The 21821-nt window shown below is 41.4% G+C and overlaps 1 pseudogene; it reads right to left on the bottom strand.

Annotated features, from left to right (window-relative positions):
- Positions 1-321: 321 nt before the first annotated feature.
- LOC118970564 (T-complex protein 11-like X-linked protein 1) lies at positions 322-20917 on the bottom strand (annotated as a pseudogene).
- Positions 20918-21821: the final 904 nt, after the last annotated feature.

The following is a 21821-nucleotide window of genomic DNA, read 5'->3' as shown; positions in this document are numbered from 1 at the left end:
CGAGCATACTGAAGAAAGATCAGTCACTGAAAGGCAAACTGAGGGCCCACTGGCTTCCTTTCACCTAGTTAGGGGATAGGGGATAAGGGCACACGATCTGGGTTCAGTTGTAACACAGAAGGAACCAAGGTTTCCCTGCAGCTCAGAAGTTTATTGATGAAGGGGGTTGGGCCACTCAGTGTTTATATGCCTGTACCCTGCAGTCCTGCATCCTGGATGTAGTGAGGAAGACTGCTCTGCCGGCCACAGGTGACGGCATCCCAGCAACATGCTGAGCCCTCTCTTCTGGATCCCTGTTGCCACGGCCAGGGGCCAGCACTATCAGATAGACTCCACTTGTGTTCCCTGTGCCTGAGCTGATGGGATGATATTTTTTTAGGATTTCAGCATAGCAGGGGCTAAACACCTGCTGGTTGGGATGCATCAGGTTGGGAAACTTACAGCCCAGTTTTGCCAGCTCCCCCTCAGTGACAGTAAGGCCTCTAGGGAAGTCTACCCGAGATTTCTGTGTGTCACGAACCAATCGGCATTGGAGAAGCACATGGGTCCACTGACCTATGAACTAGCGAAAACTATGGAAAGGAGAAGATCAAAGAGGTTTGAGAAGAAATGCACAATGCCTTTGTGCTCTCTGCTCCCCAAAGTTTAAGTTACCTGAGGAATTTCACTGACCTACGCACCCATTTGGGTAAATAAATTAAATGAGATCTGTTTGGTTTATTCTGGGGGAGAGTACGCGATGAAACTCCCCAACAGAGTGCATGATCAAAATATGTTAAGCTCGTAAATTTCTGTCCATTAATGAGGCTACGTGGCTGTAAGTGAGCTCCTGGCATGCATCTGACCTACTAGGAGGCTCCCAGATGTTGCATGTGAGATTCTAAGGACCACACGTTCAGGCCAATGCACTAAATTCAGCTCTACACACCCAAAGCAGACTATATAAAGATATGAAAGTTAGAAGCTAGCTGGTCAAGTTCAGTGCTTCCATTCAAGCATGAAATATGTCCTGCAGCCTAAGTCAGCATCAGTTCCTAGGAGGAGTAGAGGCCAGCTTGGTAGCTAAAAGCATGAGATACAAAAAAGGTTTCCTACCATAGTCCTTGGGCTGCAATCAGACAATGACCAGGGGAGATTTAGTAGGGTTGGTGGGACAGTATCTCACACACCTCACAGTCATATATCCTAGCTGCAGATACACCTCAGACTTATGCATTCTCTTTAAACTGCAAGAAGTCAACTGCAACCCTGCATATTATACATGAGGAAACTAAGGCCAAAAGAATTTCCCAGTGATCATGCTTTTCCATTTCTATGTGGTTTTTGAGGTTACTTCCAGGGCTGTGTCCACCAGCTCATCTTCCCCATTCTTGCCAACCCTTGCCACCACAATCTGGGGAGGACCTTTACCGATGATGCTACGAACACAGTTATCCTTCTTAGCGATGTTCTGGAGTTGGCCTATAAGTGATGCTGCATTTTCACTGCTCAGGGCAGTGAAACCCCTGTCTCTGAGGCCTTGATGGATACTCCTAAGACACTTGTTCACTCACACTCAGCATCGCCTCTTCAGACATAGTGATGAAGGACAGAAAACAGAGTGGCCCTGGCATCGCAGCAAAGCACAGAGAGCGCCATTCCTGAAGCCAGGCCCATTCAAAGGAGAATTCCAGCCCCCCACCACTAGTAGACCGCAGGACACCATGTGCAGGTGAAATACATTCACCATTACCCTCAAGGTGCCAACCAGTTCAGACACATCACCTCACATTCCACTTCGAAGAAAAGATAAATTGAATAAGGTCTGTCCTTGCACCCACTCACTATTCTTTAGTGCCACACACTTTATTTAAATACTGTTTTAAGCCTTTCTTGGGTATTTTCCGTGGTTGCATTTCCTGTTTCACCAATTAAATGGTAACTGTGTTAAGAGACCTGCACTGTTTCCTCTTTCCACTTTGGCTTTAGTTCTCTATAGGCCATGAATGATCAATGAATATTATTGACCAACTGATCAGCTTCTGGACATACACAAATCAAGTGTCACCTTTTCAAGTACAGAGTGACTCATTTTTAGCAAACTGGCTCCCATACTCTCCTCTTCAGAAAGAAGGTCTTTCCCCACCCCCACCATCCCAAGCCTCAATATGACTTATCGAAGGACACCAACAATCTTTGCAGGTGGTTCCCAAGGTCCCCTATGCGGCTGGTAATGAAGAATGAGCAATAGCACAGTTACCTGAAACTTCCTTTTATGTCCCCAAGAGCACATAGTGTTTTCAAGACTAAGCTTAGTCTATGAACTTTACCTGCAGTTAAATTCTTCTGTCAGGGCTTTGTTTATGCATTTGAGTTTATCCACAAATTCAGATGAGCTGAATAAGACATTACATTCATAAAGCAGATATATCACTACACCAGAAGTTGATTTCTCTTTTTTAAAAAATCACATTTCTACTTGTTGTTTTTCATAAGAATAGGTATCTAGAATAACACCAATCTGTTTCCTCACAGAAAGCTGCATTGTTTAAAAAAAATCTACACAGTGATACCTAACATTCTATTAGTACAAAACTCATGTAAGTTAAACTGTCTTTTAAACAAAATCTGTTTTTTATAGAGCAGTTATAGGTTTGCAGCAACATTGGGCAGAAGGTACAGAAATCTCCCATATGCCCTCAGCCCCCATACATGCATAGGCTGCCCCATTATCAACATCCCCCCTATCCGCAGAGTGCTGCATTTCTTACAATTGATGATCCTACATGGATACATTATTGTCACCCAGAGTTCATAGTTTACATTAGGGTTCACTCTTGGTTGTTGTGCCTTCTGTGGCATTGCACGAATGTGTATAGACATGTATCCACCATTATAGTATCACACAGAGGAGTTTCACTGCCCTAAAAGTCATCTGTGCACTACCTACTGATCCCTTGCTTCCACCTAATCTCTGGAAGCCATTGATCTCTTTTCTAGAATGTCATATGCTTGGAATTATCCAGTAAGTAGTCTTTTCAGCTTGGCTTCTTTCAGTTAAGATTCCTTCATTTCTTCTCATGGCTTGAAAGCTCATTACTTTTTAGCTCTGAGTAATATTCCATTGTCCAAATATACTACAGTGTATCTATCTAGTCATCTACTGAAGGACATCATGGTTGCTCCCAGGGTTTGGCAATTCTGAATAAAACTGCTATAAACATCTGTATGCAGGTATTCACGTGGACAGTGGTTTTCAGTTCCCTTGGTTCAATACCAAGGCATGTGAGTGCTGGATCATATGATACGAGTATGTTGAACTTTGAGAGAAACTGCCAAACCGTCCTCCAAAGTGTCTCAGCTATTTTGCATTCCCACCAGCAATGAATGAGAGTTCCTGTTGCTCCACATCCTCATCAGCGTTTGGTGGAGTTGCTTTTCTGGATTTTGGCCATTCTCATAGTTGTGTGGTGGTCCCTCCCTATTTTAGTTTGCTATTCCCTTATTACATAGGAAGGGGAACATCTTCTCATATGCTAATTTGCCGGCAGTGTATTTTCATTGGCAAGGTGTCTTTTAAGCACTCTGTCCCAATTTTTAATCAGGTTGTTTGGGTTCTTATTGTCGACTTTTAAGAGTTCTTTCTTTATTTTAGACAACACTCCTTTGTCTGATATCTCTTGCAAATATTTCCTCCTCGTCTGTGACTTGTCTTCTCATTTCTTGATGCTGTCCTTGGCATGGCAAAAGTTTCTAGTTTTAATGAGGGATGGCTTGTCAATGATTTCTTTCATGGATTGTGTCTTTGGCGTTACATCTAAAATGTCATCACCGCAACCAAGGCTGTCTACCTATGTAATGTCACTGGAGATTTACAGTTCCACATTTCACATTTACGTCTGTGATCCACTTTGACTTAGCTGTTATGTTCTGTGTAAGTTCTGTGTCTATATTCATTTTTTTGTTGCATGTGGATGTCCAGTTATTCCAGTACCATTTATTGTCGAAACTATCTTTTCTCCACTGTATTTATTGCCTTTGTTCCTTCATCAAAGATCAATTGACTGCATTTACATAGGTCTATTTCTGGGCTCCCCATTCTATTTCAATTTGCCAGTTCTTTGGTCAGTACCACACTGCGTGGATTAGTGTACGTCTTGACATTGGGTAGTGTCCGTCCTCCTACTTTGTTCTTCTTCTTCAATACTGTCTTGGCTTTTCTGGTCCTTTTGCCTCTCCATAGAAACTTTAGGATCATTTTATCAATATTCACGAAACAACTTCTGGGATTTTTACTTAGATTGCATTGAATCTATACATCAATTTGGGAAGAACTGACATCCTCATAATACTGAGTCTTCCTATCCAAGAATATAGACCATTTTTCCATTAATTTGGTTATTCTTTGATTTCATTCCTCAGAGTTTAGTAATTTTACTCATACAGATGTGGCACATAATTTGCCAGATTTATACATACTTTTTCCCTATCTGGGGTACTAATATAGATGGTATTGCGGTTTTACTTTCAAATTTCACTTCTTTATTGCTGGTATATAAGAAAGCAATTGACTTGTGTATATTAAGTTGGTATCCTGCAGCCTTGCTATAATCACTTATTAATTCCAGGAGACTGTTGATGCTTTTAGATTTTCTTCATAGACTTTCATATCATCTGTGTGAAAAAAGAGATAGTTTTGTGCTTTCCTTCCCAATCTGTGTAGCTTCTATTTCCTTTTCTTGTCTTATGCGTTGACTAGAGTATCTAGTGTGAAGAGAATGGGTGGACTTATCTCGTTCATTATTCTAGGGGAAAAACATTCATCTTTTCAGTGTTGAGCGTGATGTTAGCTGTCAAATATTGCCTTTATTATGTTGAGGTGCATTCCTTCGAAAACCTAATTTGTTGAGAGTTTTTATCGTGAAGATATTTTAATTCTGTCAAATGCTTTTTCTGCATTTATGTAGATGATTGTGTGATTTTTTTCCTTCATTTTGTTAACATGGTGTATCACACATTGCCCTTTGTGGGTTGACCCATACTTACATCCCAGGGAGAAATCCTGTATTTTATCATGATGTATGACCCCTATAAAGTGCTATTGAGTTCGGTCTGATAGTATTTTGTTGAGATATTTTGCATCTCTGCTTATTAGGACTATCAGCTTGTAACATTCTCTTATTGTAGTGGTCTTGTCTAGCTACGATGTTAGGGTAATGGTAGCCTCATAAAATGAGTTTAGAAGGGCTCCTACCTCTTCAATTTCTGAAAGAAAATTTTGAAGAAAATTGGCATGAATTTTTCTTTAAATGTGTGGTAAATTCACCTGCAAAGCCAGCTGGTCCTGCGCTTTTGTTTATTGGGAGCTTTGTGATTCCTGATTCGGTCTCCTCACTTATTGCTCCATTCAGGTTTTCCATTTCTTCACGATTCAGTCTTGTTAGGTTGTATGTTTTAGGAATTGATCAATTTCCTCCAGGTTATCCAGTTGCTAAATATACAATTGTTCATAGTTGTTTCATGTGATTCTTTGTATTTCTGAGGTATCAATTTTGTTATCTCCTCTTCCATTTATGATTTGATTTACATGAGTCTTCTCTATATTTTTCGCAGTAGAGTTCAATGTTTATCTTTCCTAAAAGAGGTTCCTTGGAGAGGGAAGATGGTGGAGTGAGTAGGGCAGTGGAAATCTCCTCCCAAATCCATATATATTTTTGAAAATACAACAAATACAACTATTCCTAAAAGAGAGACCAGAGGACACAGTACAACAGCCAGGCGACATCTACACCGGCAAGAACTCGGCATCTCATGAAGGGGTAAGACACAAGCCACGACCTGGTGGGACCTGAGTGCTCCCCTCACCCCAGCTTCCTGGCAGGAGGAGAGGAGTCAGAGTGGGGAGGGAGTGGAAGCACAGTATTGCTAAATAACCAGCCCCAGTAATCTGCACTGAGAGTGCAGACACACAATGCATGGTGTGCAGGATACTAGGGAAACAGAATGGCAAAACCTGTGAGCAGATCCACACAGCCAGCCCCCCTGGGACAAAAGAAAAGTGAGTGCCTTTTGAAAGTTTCTTAGGGACAGGGGCTTCACAGCTGCATGGAATCATCCTGGCACACTCAGCCCAGCAGCTGGGAATCTCAGGGATCTCCAGGTGCCCTAACCCTTGGGTGGCCATTCAGCTCTGAGGCCCCTCATGGCAATAACAGCCTCCTGCCGGCTCCCCTTCTGGAATGGCCCTGCCATAGTGGAGCAACAACCTGAGAACGGCCACCCCTACAGCAGCTGTGCAGAGTCATCTCCACAGCAACCTGGGCCAGACTAAAAATCCCGTTTGCATGCAGCTGCCCAGCACAAGCCACTAGGGGTCACCGTTCTCGCAGGAGAGTAAGGTGATGAGGAAGGGGGAAGGGACTTTATTCTCCCAGCTGACACACGTGCCAACTGCCCATGACTACCTCTGTCACCATGAAAAGGCAGAAGAATTTGATACAGACCAGAATAACCCAGACATCACCTGAGAGGGAAACTGGGGAGATAGATTTAAGCAATCATCCCAAAAAAGAATTCAAAATAAAGGTCATAACCATGCTGATGGAGCTGCAGAGAAAAATGCAATAGCTAATGGATAAAGTTGGGAGGGAGAATACAGAAATAAAACAATCTCTGGAAGGACTTAAGAGCAGAGTGGAAGAGGTGCAAGAGGCCGTTAATGGATTAGAAATCAGAGAGCAGGAATACAGAGAAGCTGAGGCAGAGAGAGATAAAAGGATCTCCAGGAATGAAAGAATATTAAGAGAACTGTGTGCCTAACCAAATAGAACAGTATCCGCATTATAGGGGTACCAGAAGAAGAAGAGAGAGAGAAAAAGGGATAGAAAGTGTCTTTGAAGAAATAATTGCTGAGAACTTCCCCAAACTGGAGGAGGAAATAGTTGCTCAGACTATGAAGGCACACAGAACTCCTGAGAGACAGGATCCAAAGAGGTCAACACCAAGACACATAATAATTAAAATGGCAAAGGTCAAGGACAGGAACAGAGGATTAAAGGCAGGCAGAGAGAGAAAAAAGGTCACCTCCAAAGGAAAATCCATAAGGCTATCATCAGACTTCTCAACAGAAACCTTAAAGGTCAGAAGAGAATGCCATGATATACTTAATTCAATGAAACAGAAGAGGCTTGAACCAAGAATACTGTATCCAGCATGATTATCATTTGAGTATGAAGGAGGGATTAAACAATTTCCAGACAAGCAAAAGTTGATGGAATTTGCCTCCCACAAACCACCTCCACTGGATATTTTAAAGGGACTGCTCTAGATAGAAGCACTCCTAAGGCTAAATAGATGTCACCAGAGAAAATGAAATCACACCAAAGAAAGCACACAAACTAAATACTAACTAAAGGCAAAAAAATAAAATCAACTATGCACAAAAGCAGTCAAAGGAAACACAAAAGAGTACAGATTAAAACACCTAACACATAAAGAATGGAGGAGGAAGACTAAGAAGGGAGAGAAATAAAGAATCATCAGACTGTGTTTATAATAGCTAAATAAGTGAGTTAAGTTAGATGACTAGATAGTAAAGAAGCTACCCTTGAACCTTTGGTAACCATGAATCTAAAGCCTGCAATGGCAATAAGTACACATCTGTCAATAATCACCCTAAATTTAAATGGACTGAATGCACCAATCAAAAGACACAGAGTAATAGAATGGATAAAAAAGCAAGACCCATCTCTATCCTGCTTACAAGAGACTCACCTCAAACCCAAAGACACACATAGACTAAAAGTCAAGGGATGGAAAAACATATTTTGTGCAAACTATAGGGAGAAAAAAGCAGGTGTTGCAGTACTTGTATCAGGCAGAATAGACTTCAAAACAAGGAAAGTCACAAGAGATAAGGAAGAACATTACATAATGGTAAAGGGACCAGTTCAAGAGGACATACCCATTATAAATATATATGTACCCAACACAGGAGCACCAACATATGTGAAACAAATACTAACAGAATTAAAGTAGGAAATAGAATGCAATGCATTAATTCTAGGAGACTTCAAAACACCACTCACTCGAATAGACAGATGCACCACACAGAAAATAAGTAAGGACACAGAGGCACTGAACAACACACTAGAACAGATGGACCTAACAGACATCTACGGAACTCTACACCCAAAAGCAGCAAGATATGCATTCTTCTCAAGTGCACATGGAACATTTTCCAGAATAGACGACATACTAGGCCACAAAAATAGCCTCAGTAAATTCAAAAAGATTGCAATTCTACCGACCAACTTATCAGACCACACAGGCAAAAAACTAGAAACAAATTGTACAAAGAAAACAAAAAGGCTCACAAACACATGGAGGTTTAACAACATGCTCTTAAATAATGATTGGATCAATGACCAAATTAACATAGAGATCAAGCAATATATGGACACAAATGACAACAACAGCACAAAGCCACAACTTCTGTGGGATGCAGTGAAGGCAGTTCGAAGAGGAAAGTATATAGCAGGCCAGGCCTATTTAAAGAAGGAAGAACAATCCCAAATGAATAGTCTAAAGTCACAATTATTGAGATTGGAAGAAGAACAAATGAGGCCCAAAGATGGCAGAGGGAGGGACATAATAAAGATCAGAAAATAAATAAATAAAATTGACAAGAATAAAGCAATAGAAAAAATAAATGAAACCCACAGCTGGTTCTTTGAGAAAAGAAACAAAATAGATAAGCCCCTAGCCAGATTTATTCAGAGAAAAAGAGTCTCTACACACATAAACAAAATCAGAAAGGAGAAAGGAAAAATCATGATGGACCCCACAGAAATACAAAGAAATATTAGACAATACTATGAGAATCTATATGCTAACAAACTGGAAAACCTGGAAGAAATGGAAAACTTCCTAGAAAAATCAAACATTCCAACACTAATGTTGAAATTTCTAAGGAAGAAACATAAAATCTAAACAGAGCAATTACCAGAAACAAAATTAAATTGGTAATCAAAAAACTACCCAAGAACAAACCCACCGGGCCAGATGGATTTACTGCTGAATTTTATTAGACATATAAAGAAGACATAATACCCATTCTCCTTAAAGTTTTCCAAAAAATAGAAGAGGAGGGCATACTCCCAAACTCATTACATGAAGCTAGCATCACCCTAATACCAAAACCAGGCAAATACCTCACCAAAAAAGAAAATTACAGACCAATATCCCTGGTGAACATAGATGCAAAAATACTCAACAAAATATTACCAAACCGAATACAAAAATACATCAGGAAGATCACACACCATGATCAAGTGGGATTCATCTCAGGGATGCAAGGATAGCACAACATTCGAAAATCCATGAACATCATCCACCACATCAACAAAAAGAAGGAAAAAAACCACATGATCATCTCCATAGATGCTGAAAAAGCATTCAACAAAATTTAACATCCAGCAGTGTTTACAATGGCAGCCTAAGTGTCCATCAGTAGATGAATGGATAAAGAAGATGTGGTACATATACACAGTGGAATACTATTCAGCCATAAGAAGAAAACAAATCCTACCATTTGCCACAACATGGGGAGCTAGAGGTTATTACGCTCAGTGAAATAAGCCAGGTGGCAAAAGACAAGTTTCAAATGATTTCACTCATCTGTGGAGTATAAGAACAAAGAAAACACTGACAGAGCAAAACAGCAGCAGAATCACAGAACCCAAGAATGGACTAACAGTTACAAAAGAGAAAGGGACTGGGGAGGATGGGTGGGAAGGGATGTGTAAGGAGGGGAGAAGAAAGAGGGCATGCATAATGTAGGGTGGGGGCACAGGGAAGGCTGTGCAACACAGAGAAGACAAATAGTGATTCTACAGCATTGTACTATGCTGATGGACACTGACTGTGATGGGTTATGTGGGTTGGACTTGGTGATGGGGGGAGTCTAGTAAACATAATGTTCCTCATGTAATTGTAGATTAATGATACCAAAATAAAAAAAACTACAATAAAAAAAATTAAAAGCAGAAAGTGATCCAGCACTTCCATTTCTGGGTATGTATCTGAAGGAAATGACACCATAATCTCAAAGAGGTACCTGCATCCCTGTTCACTGCAGCATTGTTTACAAGAGCCAACACATGGGAACCACCTAAGTATCTCTTGGCAGATAAATGGCTAGTAAAGAGATGTCACACAGACTCAAATGGGTAACAGAATTGTCTCTGCACACCACACACACACATGCGCATGCACACACACACACACACACACACACACACACACACACACACAGAATATTACTCAGTCATTAAAAAATAGGGCCACTCTGCCATTTGTGAAAACATGGATAAACCTCCTTCAGGGCATTACGCTTAGTGAAATAAGCCAGAAAGGGAAGGCAAATACTGTATGCTCTCACATTTCTGTGCAATCTAAAAAAAGTCTGAACTTGGAGAAACAGAGCACATTGGGGTTGTCAGGGGCTGGGTGGAGTGGTGTGTAGGGACAACGAGCAAAGGTGGCCAAAGGGTCCAACTTCCATTTACAAGATGAATGAGTTCTGAGGATGTGATGTACAGCATGGTAACTCTAGTTAACAATACTGTACTGTATATTTGGAAGTTGCCAAGGGTGAACATATTAAAAGTTCTCTCTGTAGAAAAAAATTTAACTATGCCAGGTGATGGATGTGTTAACTAACCTGATTGTGGTAATCGTCACACAATATATACATATATCAATTAATTATGTTGTAATCCATCTTAAGCTTACACAGTATAATATGTGAATTTTACCTCAATGGACCAGAAATACTGCAAATTCACATCACGGAGGTCTCACTGTAGCAGCTCCACTTATGGGAAAGAAGAAAGGTAACTCGATGGCAGGGCCCAGGGCAGAACTGAAGCACGATACATGGTGGAAATACATCTGGTGAGTGAGGAGACTGAGAGGAAAAGACAAGTTTCTGAAGTCGTGCAGGAGAAGTTACCACTCCATAAGAAAAGAGGAGAACTTAGGACAACGTGCAGGACTTGGTGCACGCATTGGATGATTATTTGTGAATATATGCAACAGCCGTTTTCATTGTGTGGTTCCCCAGAAACCCTTAGTTGATAGTGCGCATTCCTGGGCCCCAACCCCAGAGGTTCAGATTCAGTGAGGCCAAGGGATGTTCTTGTGTCATGGTCTTGCAAAGTGATGGTGTATATGTGTGACCATTTCCCTCCCTTTGCGACGTGTGACTAAGTGCTTTGTCTCCAGCACCTTTCTCCTCGGTCTCTTTTGTGCAGAATCTTTGTTTCCTGGAAACTGGTCAATACTGACGTCTTGAGAGGGAACTGATGGAGTCATTCATCTGCAGGACTTTTACTTTAGATCACTTGTTGTCCAATTGCAGTCTCTCGACCGGCCGCAACAGTATCACTGGAAAACTTGTGAGAAATAAAAATTCTCAGCACCCAGACTAGACCTACTGATTTAGAAATGGGACAGATACTTGGGGAAGAGTAAAGCATTCCTTCAATTTAGCTGACGTGTGTCAAGAGCTTCTTAAGCCCAAGGGTCTGTGTAGGACACATGGGAGATGCGTAAGAGAGTTCTTGTCCTCCTAGGATTTACAATCCCATATGAGGAGTAAGGTCAGAATGGCAATGAGTGAGTGACTTTGTGTGTGAAGATCTTAAGGGAAAGTGGGTTCAAAAGAGTGACAACCACATCTCGGGGTGTACACTCAACCTTTGCAGGTCCTCGCACTGTAACGTTCTCCCATTCCTTTAGGGTGTACTGACCCGGAATAACCCATGGGAAGAGCACCCTCATTAGACATGGAAATTGGATGATAAATAATACCCTTTCTTCAGTGAGTCACAGGAGGAAAAATGTGTATTGCACATCCTTCAACCATCGTGGGTTTCTGTACAGGTAGGTCTTGGAGCTCGGATGTATTTTCACAAAGGCTGGACCTGAATTGCAAGGGGACAAGCCACCGGTAAATGGACAACTAGTGAGGGGAGGCAGGGGTAGATGTGGGGAACAAGAGAAAGGGGCCACATGGTCCTCAACCTCACCTGCATCACTAATATTATCTGACGGGCAGAGAGAGCAGGAGCTTTCCTTCCTTTCATTTCTTGCTTTACATGGTGGTGGCAGGGAATGATGTAGTTTTATCTTCTGAGTCAAGCCCAGAGCTTTCCCACCTACATCAGAGCCCCATGTTTCCAACCGTTAAGTAGCTTTTGTTAGAAGAGAACTTCCCATGGAAATAAAGGCTGTTTCCTAGCACTTCGCTGTCCCAGCGGCCTGAACTGAATCTGCTCTCATCCAGTAGGCATCCTTTTTCACACATGTCAGTTGTGGTCCATTTTTCTATTATCGTAGAGACAGCACTGGGGCAATGATTGGAACCCAGAGTCTCCTTCTCTCAGCTCCATCCCAGATGTGCCTGCACCCAGTGAGTTTGCCAGGTTACAGCTTAGCACCTCTCTTTAGTGGCCTGCCTTTGTAGCCATCAGCAACTTCCAGAGGTTAAATGGTTGCCTTCTCATCCTCATCCTTTCCAAAGTTAACTGAATTCCTAGGGCAGCGGTTTTACACATTGGTTTTAAAAACCACAGGCAGTGATTTTACAGCAGGTGTCCCAACAGTATAGACACAGAGACAAGGCCCTGCTTATCAATTACATGAAAGGGAAAATGTCTTGAAGCAATAGTATGCTAGAAATTAATCAAATGAGAAATGGCACTCAGACAATTTCATGCCAGTTACATCTTTACAAAAGATCGGAAAATCCCATTTGGTATCGTGACTTCAGATCTTTATGAAATGGCACAGGCATATTAGTTCCATAAACAGCTTAGAATTTAACCAAAGCACATTCACAACTAATAGGAGTACCTCGACCCAGTCCTGTAAATTAGTCAAGATCTCTTTGATTGTTGGCTTCCTAGCTTCCTATCTGTATGATCTTGGGCACATGACGCTCTTTTGTTGTTCAGATTCTTCATCCATAAAAAGAGGAATGACACTGTTTACTTCCCAGGCATGGCATGAAGGGTAACTGAGTTCCTCCCATGAAGTGTTGGCACAGTGCCTGGCACAGTTGCTGTTCAGTCAATGAGGACTCTTAGTACTTTAGCAATACCTGGTTTAAGCAACACCTACTGACACAGTGGTGTCCGTTATAAGGGTGATGAGGAAAGGAAGTGCAATCAACTGGCAAGGTTACAGGTAGAGTCAATTCTGGTTCATCCGATCGTCTGGTTATAGATGCCCCATAGACTGCCAATGTTTGAGAAACTGTTATTTTCAGGAATAATAACTGTAACAAAGACCCCAGCTTTGTTGTGGCACTGAATGTTTTGTTCTCCCCAGAAATATGAAATGGTGAAGAAACATCTATAAAGAGGGAGGAGAGGATACTGACATAACTGTGGTAACTAATTAGAGGCAAAGACACTAATTGATGGGATCACCAATTCCTCGGATCCATAGCTGGATATTCTACGTGTGAGGACAACATTCGGGTTTATGCAGCAATATTTATGGTGTAGAGAGCTGAATGCGGATCACCAAGTAATGGCTGTTTTATCCCAGCATGAAGTCTTCTCCCCCTCTCTGCTTCTCACCCTTTCCCCCCCCCAATTTGCAGCATGGCAAACTGGACACAAGTATGGAACATGGAACAGTTATGCACATGCTTGAGACAGCTACTGCAGTATAGAATTGAGCACAGCAAGTGGTGAACTTGCTAACTGCTATTTGATAACATTTCCCAAGTAGTTGCCAAAGAAAATCAGTTTAGTTGTATATCTTTGCTGGCCCACTTGAGGCTTTTGCTTTTACCCTTTGAGCTGAACATAAAGCCTTTCAAGAAAGATCAAGCTATTGAAGGGATTACTAAAAAGGGAGGCTCACAACAGCCTGTGTGGGCATCCACGTTTCAGAGGTCATGCCATCACCCAAGTATCAGAGAGAAGATGGCAAAAGGCGGTGCCTGGGCTTTAGACTAACAGTGATGTGGATTTGAATCCATGGTTTTCTGTTTAACAGCAGGGTCGTCTTTGGACAGGTTACTTAGTTTCCATGTGTCTCGTCTCCCCTCAACCAAAAATTGAGCTTATAAGAGTCTACACCACAAAGGGATATTAAGAGCATTCAACCAGATAAGCACACCATGAAAGAAGCACATACTCCAGTTCGCAAGGGCTTAATCCTTTAAGGAGGATGGGTATTAGGTCTTCACTAAATGTTTGATAAAATGCAGCAGGCGTTTTGTTCTTAGGTAGTTTTTTCCTTATCAATTCAATTTCTTTGCTGGTAATTGGTCTATTCAGATTTTCTGTTTCTTCCTGGGTCAGCCTTGGAAGGTTGTATTTTTCTAGGAAGTTGTCCATTTCTTCTAGGTTATCCAGTTTGTTCCATATAATTTTCCATAGTATTCTCTCTGAATTCTTTGTATTGCTGTGGTGTCCATAGTGATTTTTCCTTTCTCATTTCTGAGTCTGTTTATGTGTGTAGACTCTATTTTTTACTTGATAAGTCTTGCTAGGGATTTATCTATTTTCTTTTTTTCTCAAAGAAACAACTCCTGCTTTTGTTGATCCTTTATATTGTTTTATTCCTCTAAATTTTATTTATTTCTGCTTTAATCTTTATTATGTTCCTCCTTCTATACATTTTGGGCCTCATTTGTTCTTCCTTTTCTAGTTTCATTAATTGTGAGTTTAGACTGCTCATTTGGGATTGTTCTTCTTTCCTGAGGTAGGCCTGTATTGCAGTATATTTCCCTCTTAGCAAGGCCTTCACTGGGTCCCACAGATTTTGCTTTGTAGAATTATTGTCATTTGTCTCCATATATTGCTTGATCTCTGTTTTTATTTGGTCATTGGTCCATTGATTATTTAGGAGCATATTATTAAGCCTCCATGTGTTTGTGGGCTTTTTCATTTTCTTTATGTAATTTATTTCTAGTTTCATACCTTTGTGATCTGAAAAACTGGTTGGTACAATTTCAATCTTTTTGAATTTACTGATGTTCTTTTTGTGGCCTTGTAGTGATCTTTTTTTGAAAATGTTCCATGTGCACTTGAGAAGAATGTGTATCCTGTTGCTTTTGGATGGACTGTTGTGTAGATGTCTGTTAGGTCCATCTGTTCTAATACGTTTTTCAGTGCCTCTGCCTCTTGACTTATTTTCTGTCTGGTTTTTCTGTTCTTTGGAGTCAGTGGTGGGTTGAAGTCTCCTATAATGAACGCATTGCATTGTATTTACCCCTTTAATTCTGCTAGTATTTGTTTCAGATAAGTAGGCGATCTTGTGTTGGATGCACGGATATTTATAATAGTTATATCCTCTCATTGGACTCACCCTTTTATCATTATGTAATGTCCTTCTTTGTCTCTTGTTACTATCTTTGTTTTGAAGTCTATTTTGACTGATACAAGTACAGCAACTCCTGCTTTTTTCTCACTATTAGTTGCATGAAATATATTTTTCCATCCCTTTACTTTCAGTCTGTATATGTCTTTGGGTTTGAAGTGAGTCTCTTGTAGGCAGCACATAGATGGGTCTTGTCTTTTTATCCATTCAGTAACTCTATGTCTTTCAATTGATGCATTCAGAACATTTTCATTTAGGGTGATTATTGATAGGTATGTACTTATTGACATTGCAGGCTTAGATTCGTGGTTACCAAAGGTTCAAGGGTAATTCCTTTACTATCTAAAAGTCTAATTTAACTCACTTAGTATGCTATTACAAACACAACCTAAAGGTCCTTTTTTTCCCTCCTTTTTCTTCCTCCTCCATTCTTTGTGTGTTATGAATTATATTCTGTACTCTTTCTCTATCCCTTGGGTGACATCTATTCAGCCTTAGGAATAGTTTCATCTACAGGAGTCCTTCCAAAATGCACTGTAACGGTGGTTTGTGGGAGGTAAATTCTCTCAGCTTTTGCTTATCTGAAAATTGTTTAATCCTCCTTCAAATTTAAATGATAACCTTGCTGGGTAGAGTATTCTTGGTTCAAGGCCCTTCTTCTTCATTGCATTAAATATATCATGCCACTCCCTTCTGGCCTGTAAGATTTCTCTTGAGACATCTGATGATAGCCTGATGGGTTTTCATTTGTATGTGATCTATTTTCTTTCTAGCTGCTTTTAAAAGTCCATCTTTATCCTTGATATTTGCCATTTTAATTATTGTATGTCTTGATGTTGTCTTCCATGGGTCCCTTGTGTTGGGAGATCTGTGCACCTCCGTGGCTTGAGAGACTATCTCTGGCCCCAGACTGGGGAAGTTTTCAGCAATTACCATCTCAATGTCACTTTCTATCCCTTTTTCTCTCTGTTCTTCTTCTGGTATCCCTATGATCTGAATATTGTTCTGTTTGGGTTGGTCACACAGTTCTCTCAATGTTCTTTCATTCTTAGAGATCCTTTTTTTCTCTCTGTGCCTCAGCTTCTTTGGATTCCTCTTCTCCAATTTCTATAACATTTACCATCTAATCTGCTTTTAAATCCCTACACTGTATGTTTAATTTCAGATATGGAATTTCTCAATGATTCAATCTCTGACTTAAATTAATTCCTGAGTTCTTGAATATTTTTCTGTACCACCGTAAGCAAGTTTATAATTTTTATTTTGAACTGTCTTTCAGGAAGATTGGTGAGCTCAGTTTCATTTGGCCCTTTTTCTGGGGTTTGTGAGATTTTGGTCTGACCCATGTTGTTTTGACATTTCATATTTCTGTGTGGTGCCCACTAGTGCCCAGAAGCATCAGTCTCCGGAGCTTCTCAGCCCCTAGACTGAGGTTGGGGTTCTTATGGGAGTGGAGCTGGTGCCTGATGAGAGGAAAGATCTGTTTCCTAATTCCTGTCTGTGGTGCCTATCTCCAGTGTCAGAGTCAGTGGGCCAAGCACACAGGTGTAAGCCTCTATGCTCTGTGTCTCTAGCTATTGTAGGCAGGGCCTCCCTCTGGCTGGCCTGATGCCAGTGTAGTTACTGCCAGTTTGCGATCCTGTGGCAGCAGGATAGAAGGGAGATGCATCATGCTGCATGTCAGAGACGGGGACCTCGGAGCTGAGTAGGCTGTCTGAGGCATGGAGCGCCTCAAGCTCCTCAAAGTTCCCAACCAGCTGGGCCGAGCATGCCCAGACAACCTTGGCCAGCTCTTCCCTCCCCCCACCCACAGCAAGCTCTGTGAAATCCCCACCCCTTCAGTAGCCCTCTCACTGCTAGGAAGCCTCTCAGACTGCCTGTCTTTCCTCTGACACAGAGCGGCCAGCTGTGAATCCTATCCTCCACAAATGGCCAGAATCTCAGTCTCTCAAGCGCTCTGCCTGTCTGAGCTCCCCATCCTCCAGAGCACCACACTATATAGATTTCTGCTCACAAAGCAGATCTCCAGGGCTAGGTGTTCAGCAATCCCAGACTTCCACCACCTCCCCACACCATTTTGCTTCCCCCTGCTAGTGAGCTGGGGTGGGGGAAAAAGTCAGGTACTGCCAGATCAAGGCTTCGGTGCATTACCCTGTTTCATGAGGTCTGTATGCAGTCTGGTGCAGACTTCGTTCCTGTTGCTGTTTTAGGGTTAGTTTTATTAATTAACTGTACATTTGTACTGTTTGTGGTTTGGGGAGGAGTTCTCTGTCTCACCACTCATGCCGCCATATTGGATCTTGATGTTATCCCCTTTTAAAAAATTTCTAGCTATTCTAAAAGGTGTATAGTGATATCTCTGATGCCTAATGATGTTGATGATATTTTGATATTCTTATTTGTCATCTGTCTGTCCTCTTGGCCAAAACTTTTGCTCATGTCTTTCACCTATTTTCTACCTGCTTTCCTTCACTTTGATAGTTGAGATGAGACTTGATTTTATTTTCTAGATGTTAGTGTTCTGAAGGATATGTGGTTTCTGAATTTTCCTGCATTCTGTAGCTAGCATTTTCATCAATTCCACAGTTCTCAAAGAGAAAAGTTTTTAATTTAGATGAGGACCCATTTATTAACATTTTTATGGATTGTGCTTTTGATGTCATGTATAAGAACTCTGCTTAGCTCTGGATATAAATGTTTTCATCCTGTGAAATTTTCCTAAAATATTACAGTTTTGCATTTAAATCTGTAACTCATGTTGAGTTTGTTTTTTATGTAAGGTGCACTTTAGGTCAAAGACTGTTTTGTATTTTCTTTTTTGCCTTTGCATGCCCCATTACCACATCACGACCTTTGTGGAAAAGGCTACCTTTTCCCCATTAAATCACTTCTGCACCTTTTTCAAAAGTCACTTGAACATAGTGTGGTTCTATTTCTGGGGTCTATATTCTGTTCCATTCACACGTCTGTCCATACTTTGGCTGATGTCACATTATCTTGATTGCCATATCTGTATAGTAAGAATAACATTACATAAAGTTATTCCTTCTACTTTAATATTCTTCATCAAGCATGCTTCAACTATCCTGGGGTTTGTGTCATTCAACGTACATTTTAGAATAAGCTTCTCTACATGTCCAAAAAGCCTGGTGAGGTTTTGCTAGGAATTGTACTAAACCTGTACATCGATTCAGGGAGAATTGTCACCTTTACTCTGTTAACTCTTCCAATCTGTGAATGTGGTATGTCTCTGCATTTATTTACATCTCTGATTTCATTCCTCAGCATCTTGAGATGTGGAGCATACAGACCTTTTACAGGTTTTATTATATTTATTCATAAGAATATCTTTAATTTAGGACATTTATAAATTTAATTCTATATTTTGTCACTGTGTTCACAGTTTTGCTGTCATATGCAAGTGTGGTTGATTTTTGTGCATTGATCTTATAGCCTACCAACTTGCTTAACCCATGTGTTCGATATAGGAGTTTGGTTTTGCATGTTGCTTGGAATATTTTACGTAGACTGTCATCACATTTGCAAATAGAGACAGTTCTTAATCATTTTTTTGCAATCTGAATGCATTTCTTTGGGAAGTTTTCAGCAACTATTTCTTCAAATACTTTTTTTTATCACCTCCACAATTTCCATAGAATTGAGAAAAGAGATAAGATTGTCTGGGAAGATCGGTGAAAGATCTCCTGGTGAAGTGGAGTGAATTCTTGACACACAAACACACACACACGCACACACACACACACACACACACACACACACACACACACTCTAAACACAGAGGGTTTAGTCAGCATGTTGTGTGAGCAGAAATGCTGCAAACTCAAACTGAATGGGAGAGAGAGAGCACCAAAAGAAGCAAACCTCTTGGACTGTCAAAATTCTACAGGCAGGGAACACACTGATAAAAGTACTTGCCTGCAAACACGTACTATCCTTCAAGAAAAATAGAAGGATGGCTGTGAGGACAGAGCGTTGGATGTAAAAGGTGGAGCCTCAGGCACAGAGGAAAGAGCTTCCAGCCACAGAGGATTATTCCCAGGCCTTGAAGCCTCATGGAGTTGGCCTGGCTTGATCTCATGATTGCTTGGAGCTGATAACTCTTTTCTTCATTTTCCTTCACTTGGAGAAGGAATGTTTGCAGCTATTTTCCTATGGCTATCCAGTGCTGTAATTTGGAAGTCCATTTCTTACTAGTTCCCATGCCCATTGATGGAGAGATGTTCTGTTTCTGGGAGGACAATACCCAGTTTCTCACATATCTGATTAAATTATTTACAGACAAAGTTTTGGACTTGATATGTAATGTGTGGAGGCTTTGGGAGACTTGGGGAGGAGGTGAATGTGTTTTGCACATAGGAGATATGAATCTTTGGGGTCCAGAAGGCAGACTGTAGTAGAAAGCTGAATAGTGGCCTCCGAGGATAACCATGTCTTAATCCCTGGAACCTGTGAATGTTATCTCATGTGGCAAAAGGGACTTTGCATATGTAATGAGGCTCAGGATTTTGAGATGGACAGATACTGTCTTGGGGGTTCCTAATAGTAACACTGTGCGCCCTTATTAAAAGGAAGAGTGAGGGAGATTTGACACAGAGGAAGGGGGCAATGTGACGACTGAAGCAAGATTCTATGCTACCAGTTTGGATGATGGGGGGAATGGGTCACAAGGCAAGGAAGATGAGAATGCAGCTCTAGAAGTAGAAAAGGCAAGTCCACAAATTCCAGGCTAGAGCTACCAGAGGGAGGGTGGCCCTGCTCATACCTTGGTTTTGACCCAGTAAAGCTGATTTTAGACTTGAGCTCTGGGACTGTGAGAGAGTGATGCATGTCTTAAGCCACCAAGTTCATGGGAATTTGTCACAGCAGCCAGAAGAAAATAATACAGGAACCCTTAGACATCATCTAGGCCAGTGGTTTTCAAACCATCCTCAACACTACTTCTTAGAGCTGTTTTTCAACTCAGGCTTCCTACTTTTTATCTCTTTCATGGCCTCCTGAGAATGTTTCATTTTTTTGTATAATGACTGTATGGGATTAAACAATAAGATCATTGATTCAATCCAACATACTATTTTGTAGATTTAGAAAAAGCCCAATAAAACTGAAAGATTTTACCTTACTTGCTCAGTCAGAGAAGACTCCTGTCAGAACAGCAAGTTCTGACTCCAAATTGCAGCTATTTGAGACACACTGTGCAAGAAATGGAAGGACAGACTGGAGGGTTCCCCTTTCTCCACATCTTTGCCAACATTTGTTGTTGTTTGTCTTTTGCATGATGGCCATCCTATCTGGTGTAAGGTGATTTCTCATTGTGGTTTTAATTTGAATTTCTATGCTGATTGGCGATGTACAGCATGTTTTTATGTGCCTGTTTGCCATCTGAATTTCTATTCCCACTGTTGTTCTCCACCTCCACTCCGCCCCCTAGCATCCTGGTCTGATCCGCATCCATGGCTGTCGGCCCCCACAGCTTGGGCGCCAGCGACACAGGCGGTGCGAATTTGCTGGCTCTCATCTTAGGTCTTCACCCTGTGACTTCGGGCCCAGTACCTAACCTCCCAGTTTCCTCGTTTGCACACTGGGCTAACTGTACCCACCTCTTGGGCAGCTGTGAAGAATGAATTAAATGGACTTGTGAAATGGTTGTCACAGGGCCTGACACACTGTAGGGGTCCTAGTTGCCCTCCCCATTCATGATGCCCTGACTCTCAGACATTGTGTACCCCCTTCAGCGGGAATACCAAGTCCGACCCTGACTAGGAACTCTTGTGAGAGCATGGGAAGCGTGCGGGCCTCTATGGGGTTTTGTTGTTTATTGCCTTTGAAGTGGAAGGAACGTCTCAGGACTCAAATCCAGGTCAGTCTGAATCGAAAGCCCAGGTACTGCCTTTTGCCATCTTCTCTCTAAGACTCGGGTGAGGACATGGGCCCCTGAAACGTGGATACCCAAACAGTCTGATGTGAGCCTCCCTTTTTAGTAAGCCCTTCAATAGCTTGATCTTTCTTGAAAGGCTTTATGATCAGCTCAAAGGGTAAAAGCAAAAGCCTCAAGTGGGCTTTCCTGCAAAGGCATACAATGAACCGGATTTTCTTTGGCAACTGCTGGAGAAGGGTTCTCAAGCAGCAGTTAGCAAGTTCATCACTTCCCGTGCTCAATTCTATACTGCAATAGCTGTCTCAAGCATGTGCAAAACTTTTCCATGTTCCATAATTGTGTCCAGTTTGCCATGCTGCAAATTGGTGGGGGAAACGGTAAGAAGCAGAGAGGGGGAGAAGACTTCATGCTGGGATAAAACAGCCATTACTTGGTGACTCACATTCAGCTCTCTACACCATAAACATGGCTGCATAAAACCAAATGCTGTCCTCGCACGTAGAATATGAAGCTATGAATCTAAAAAATGTGTGATCCCCTCAAT

The sequence above is a fragment of the Manis javanica genome, chromosome X (assembly GCF_040802235.1).
Source record: "Manis javanica isolate MJ-LG chromosome X, MJ_LKY, whole genome shotgun sequence".
NCBI lineage: Eukaryota > Metazoa > Chordata > Mammalia > Pholidota > Manidae > Manis > Manis javanica.
The sequence above is the reverse complement of the archived record's forward strand: the minus strand, read 5'-3'. Positions and strand labels throughout refer to the sequence as shown.